The sequence below is a fragment of the Diceros bicornis genome, chromosome 8 (genome assembly GCF_020826845.1).
Source record: "Diceros bicornis minor isolate mBicDic1 chromosome 8, mDicBic1.mat.cur, whole genome shotgun sequence".
Taxonomy (NCBI): Eukaryota; Metazoa; Chordata; class Mammalia; order Perissodactyla; family Rhinocerotidae; genus Diceros; species Diceros bicornis.
Window position 1 is genome coordinate 55,200,486 of NC_080747.1, and position 6,000 is coordinate 55,206,485.

The following is a 6,000-nucleotide window of genomic DNA, read 5'->3' on the forward strand; positions in this document are numbered from 1 at the left end:
CAGAAAACATGATGTAAACTATAACAACAAAAATAGAAAATTTGGGAGTAGTAAAAATGTATAGTGTTTTTATAGTGCATTCAAAGTTAAGCCCGTACTTAAACAGACTACTGCATACCTAGGTTGATCTATATGAACCTCATGGTATCCACAAACCAGAAAGGTATTATAGAAACACAAAAAACAAAGAGAAAGGAATTCAAACACGACTCTAAAGAAAGTCATCAAATCACAAGGGAAGAGAGCAAGAGGAGAAAGGAACCGAGAAGAATTGCAAAAGAACCAGAAAACAATTAACAAAATGGCAATAAGTACATGCCTGTCAATAATTAATTTAAACGTAAATAGATTCAGTGCTCCAATCCAAGTTATAAGGTAGCTGAGGGGATAAAAAAACAAGACCCATCTATATATAATACAAGGGACTCACTTCATGCCTAAAACACACACAGACTGAAAGTGTAGGAAATGAAAAAGATATTCCATGCAAATGGAAACAAAAAGAAAGCTGGAGTAGCAATATTTATATCAGAAAAAAATGGATTTTAAGATGAAGACTGTGACAAGAGACAAAGAAGGGCACTGCATAACAATAAAGGGATCAATTCAATAAGAGGATGTAACACTTATAATTATATATGCACCCAACATAGGAGCACCTAAATACATAAAGCAAATATTAATAGACGTAAAGGTAGAATTTGATATCAATACAGCAGTATTGTAGTATTGTAGAAGACTTTAACACCCCACTTGCATCAATGGAGAGACGATCCAGATAGAAAATCAATAAGGAAACATTGGCCTTATATGACACATAAGAGCTCATGGATGTGATAGATATATATAGAACATTCCATCCATAAACCGTAGAATACACATTCTTTTCAACTGCACATGAAACATTCTCCAGGATAGGTTACATGCCGGTTCACAAAACAAGTCTCAATCAATTTAAGAAGACTGAAATGACATCAAGCATCTTTTCTGACTACAATGGTATAAAACTAGAAATCAATTACAAGAAGAAAACTGGAAAAAAAACACCAAAAACCTGGAGATTAAACAACATGCTGCTAAACAACCGATAGATAAATGAAGAAATCAAAGAGGAATCAAAAAATTCCTTGAGGCAAGTGAAGGGAAATTCATGGTGATACAGGCCTACCTCAAGAAATAGGAAAAATCTCAAATAAAAAATCTGGCCCTACACCTAAAGAAATTAGGAAAGAAGAAAAAACAAAGTGCAAAGTGAGTAGAAAGAAGGAAACAGTAAGATCAGAGAAACAATAAATGAAGCAAGATGTTAAAATCTTGCCTTTTAAAATTCAATGATAATTTGTTTTTAAGGGGAATGGGAGTCTCGGAAGCTGCATTTTAGAAATGCTGATGTAACGATCTTTAATACCTTCTTGGAGGGAAGCTCCAGCTTTCCCTGCCATCTCTTCAATGAGAGGAAGCAAGAAGAATGTGGTTCTGTTCCCTGGATGTCAGTGCTTCTGAGAGTTTAGAAAAGGAACTGGGGTGTCAGACTTCCAACCTACAAACTGTGCGTTAGGAGAAGGGGAGTCTGGGGAAGGGAGTGCATCACTAGGGGAGGGCCTTAGCTGTAGCCCTAAGCTTCCTCCTTGACACTCTTCACATCAGTGAGAAAGAGAGGGAGATACTGACAAGGCATGCTTATCTACAGGGTATATGGAAGCTTATAATTTGACCCACCCCTTCTTGGCCTCCCCAGAGGGTGATAGTGCAGTCAGTGGGAGAGATTTAGCTAAGGGTAGCCTTATCCTTGGTACTGAGGGAAAAAAAAAGGCTCTAAAAGTGATGATATCACCCCTGTTAGAATAATCACCATTTTGGGAAATATGCAAAGTGAACACTAGCAGCAGCCCTGGCTTCTGTATTAAGCTGAGGAGAATGTGTCAGGTCCGTCAAGAAAGATATTTATATGATTTCTCCTCCTGCAAGCCTTAGAAAACCATGCTCCCGTCTGTTAAAATGTCCCTAAGCTACGTTATTCCAGAACAGCACATTCCTGTGAAAAATGGAGCACCAGACATTTTTATGTTAAAAAATAAAATACAAAAACAATAAATGAAACAGAGACTAAAAAAAAATGGAAAAATTCAATGAAACTAAGAGTTGATTCTCTTAAAAGATAAACAAAATTGACAAACTTTTTTAGCTAGATTCACAAAAAAAGAGGGGGCCAACCTGGTGGCGTGGCAATGAAGTGTGCATGCTCCACTTCACAGCCCGGGGTTCGCAGGTTTGGATCCCGGGCGTGTACTGATGCACAGCTTGTCAAGTCATGATGTGGCGACGTCCCATATAAAGTAGAGGAAGATGGGCACGGATGTTAGCCCAACGCCAATCTCCCTCAGCAAAAAGAGGAAGATTGGCATTGGATGTTAGCACAGGGCTAATCTTCCTCACAAAAAAAAAAAAAAGAGAGAGAGAGAGAGGGGTCCAAAATGAATGAAATCAGAAAAGAAAGAGAAGAAGTTACAACTGATACTAATGAACGCTCAGAATCATAAGACACTACCAGAAATAATTATACTCCAACAAGTTGACAACTTAGAAGAAATGGATAAATTCCTAGAAACATACAATCTTCCAACACTTTATCAGGAAAAAACAGAAAATCTGAATAGATCATGTATCAATGAAACAGAGTAGAGGGCCCAGAAACAAACCCATGTTTATATGGTCAGTTTATCTGTGATGAAGAAGGGAAGAATATACAATGAGAAAAGACAGTTTCCTCAATAAATGGTGTTGGGAAAACAGGACAGCAACATGCAAAAGAATAAAACTGGACCACTATCTTACACCATATACAAAAATATATTCAAAAAGGCTTAGCGATTTAAATGTAAGAACTGAAACCAAAAACTCATGGAAGAAAACATAGGCAGTCAGCTCTCTGACACTGGTTTTAGTAATACTTTTTTCCATCTGTCTCCTCAGGGAAGGCCAACAAAAGCAAAAACAAGCAGATAAGAATACATCAAATTAAAAAGCTTTTGTACAGTAAGGAAACTATAAACAAAACAAAAACACAACCTACTGAATGGGAGACGATATTTGCAACCTTATAGTCAAGAAAGAGTTAATATCCCAACTATATAAGGAACTCATACAACTCAATAACAAATAAACAAACAATCTGATTAAAAAATGCACAGAAGTCCTGATGAGACATTTTTCCAAAGAGACAGACCACCAACAGACATGTGAAAAGATGATCAACATCACTAATCACCAGGGAAAGGCAAATCAAATACAAGGAAGTATCACACTCGTCCAAATGGCTATCATCAAAAAGAAAAGAAACAGCAAGTGTTGGCAAGGATGCAGACAAAAGGGAACCCTCCTGCACCATTGGTGGGAATGTAAATTGGTGCAACCACTATGGAAAACAGTATGGAGGTTGTTCAAAAATTAGATATAGAAATACCATATGATCCAGCAATTACACTTCTGGGTACTTATCTAAAGATAACAAAACCACTAATTTGAAAAGATATGTGTACCCTATATTCATTGTAGCATTAACTATAATAGTCAAGATATGGAAACAACCTAAATGTTCACTGATAGATGAATGGATAAAGAAGATGTGGTATATTTATGTACAACGAAATATGACTCAGACATAAAAACTAAGGAAATCTTGCTATTCTGGAAAATGTGAATGGACCTAGAGGGTATTATGCTAAGTGACATAAGCAAGAGAAAGACAAATAACACATGATTTCACTTACATGTGAAATCTAAAAGTAAAACAAATGTAGAAAGAAACAAAACAGAAACTGGCTCAGAGATACAGAGAACAAACTGGAAATTTGCCAGAAGGAAGGAGGGAGGAGGGTAAGAGAAATAGGTGAAGAGAATTAAGAGGTATAAACTTCCAGTTGTAAAATAAACAAGTCGCGGAGATGTAACGTAGAGCATAGGGAATATATTCAATGATATTGTAATAACTTTGTATGGTGATAGATGGTGATTATTTCATAATGTATATAAATGTTGAATCAGTACATTGTACACTTGAAACAAATATAATATTGTATGTCAACTATACTTCAATAAAAATATATAAAAGTAAGATAAAAGAACTTCACTTGCAAAAAAAGACAGAAAATGCAAATACCTAAAATTAATAATGAAAATGGGGACATTACCAACCCTACATAAAATTTAAGAGAATATTTTTAACAATTTTATGCTAACAAATCAGATAACCTAGGTGAAATGGAAAAATTTCTAAAAGAAAACACTTAAACTGATCGAGAAAAAGTAGGAACTTTCAACATACCTTCAACAAGTAAGAGATTGAATCAATCATCAGAAACCTCCGAACAAAGAAAAGGTCAGGACCAGATGATTTCAGTGGTAAATTGTACCACATATTCAAAGAAGAATAACACCAATCCCTCTAAAACTCTTCCAAAAATATGAAAAGAGAGTGTTCTCTAACACGTCCCAACTAATTTTATGAGGCCATCATTGTCCTGCAAACCAAATCCAGAAAGACATCACAAGATAATCTACAGGTTAATATGTCTTATGAATATAGATGTAAAAATTCTCAACAAAGTACCAGACAACTGAATCCAGTAGCATATGAAAAAATTATACATTTTCAAGTGAGATTTGTCCCAGAAATGCAAGGGTGGTTCTACATGCAGCAATCAGTTAATGTAAACCACATAATAGAATGAAAAGAAAAAAGCACATCATCATCTCAATAGATGCATAAAAATATTTAAGAAAATCCAACCCTTTCATTGTGAAAAAAGTCAACAGACTAGTATTAGAGACAATATCCTAACATGATAAAGGGCATCTATAAAAGCCCACAGCTAACATCATACTTCATGATGAAAGACTGAAAGCATTATCCATAAGATCCGGAACAAGATGAAGATGCATGCTGTCATCACTTCTACTTTACTGGAAGTTCTATCCAGAGCAAAAGGAGAGGAGAGAAAATTTATGTCATCCAAATTGGAAAGGAAGAAGTAAAACTATCTCTGTTCACAGGTGGTATGATTATATACACAGAAAATCCTAAAGAATCCACAAAAAATCCATTAGATCTAATAAACAAATTCAAAAAAGTTTCAGGATGCAATATCAACACACAAGTCAGTTGTATTTCTCTACACTAACAATGAAAATTCTAAAAAGAAAATAATCCATTTGCCATAGCATCTAAAAGAGTAAAATATTTAGGAATGAATTTAACAATGGAGGTGAAAGTCTTGGATAGTAAAACTACAAAATATTACTGAAAGCTATTAAAGAAGACAAGTAAATGGAAAGACATCCCATACTCACAAGATGGAAGATTTAATATTGTAAAGACAGCAATAACTCCTGAAGCAGTCTACACACTCAATGCTACCCTATCAAGATTTCAACGCCCTTTCTTCTTAGTGAAAAAAATCGATCCTCCTGTTCATATGGAATTGCAAAGAGGCCCTGAATTGCCACAGCAATCTTGAAAAAGAAGAACCAAGTTGTTGTACTCACAATTCCTGATTTCAAAGTGTACTACAAATTCACAGTAATCAAGACTATGTGGTCCTGGCAGGGGATAGACATACAGATAAGTAAGATAGATATGAAAATTCAGAAATATATCTTCATCTTATGGTGATCTGATTTTTGAAAAGGATGCCAAAGCAATTCAATGGAGATAGAACTTCCTTTTAAGCAAATGGTGCGAGAAAATTGGCTATCCATATGCTAAATAATGAAGTTGGATTCTTATCTCACATCACATACAAGATTAACTCAATATAGATCAAAACCTAAATGTAGGGGACAGAACTATAAAACTCTTAGTAGAAAATGCGAAAGTAAATCTTCTTGACTTTGGATTTGACAGTGGTTTCCTTAACACGACACAAAAGCAGAAGCAACCAAATTAGAAATAGATAATTTGGCCTCATTAAAAGTAAAACCTTTGGTACATCAAAGAACCAT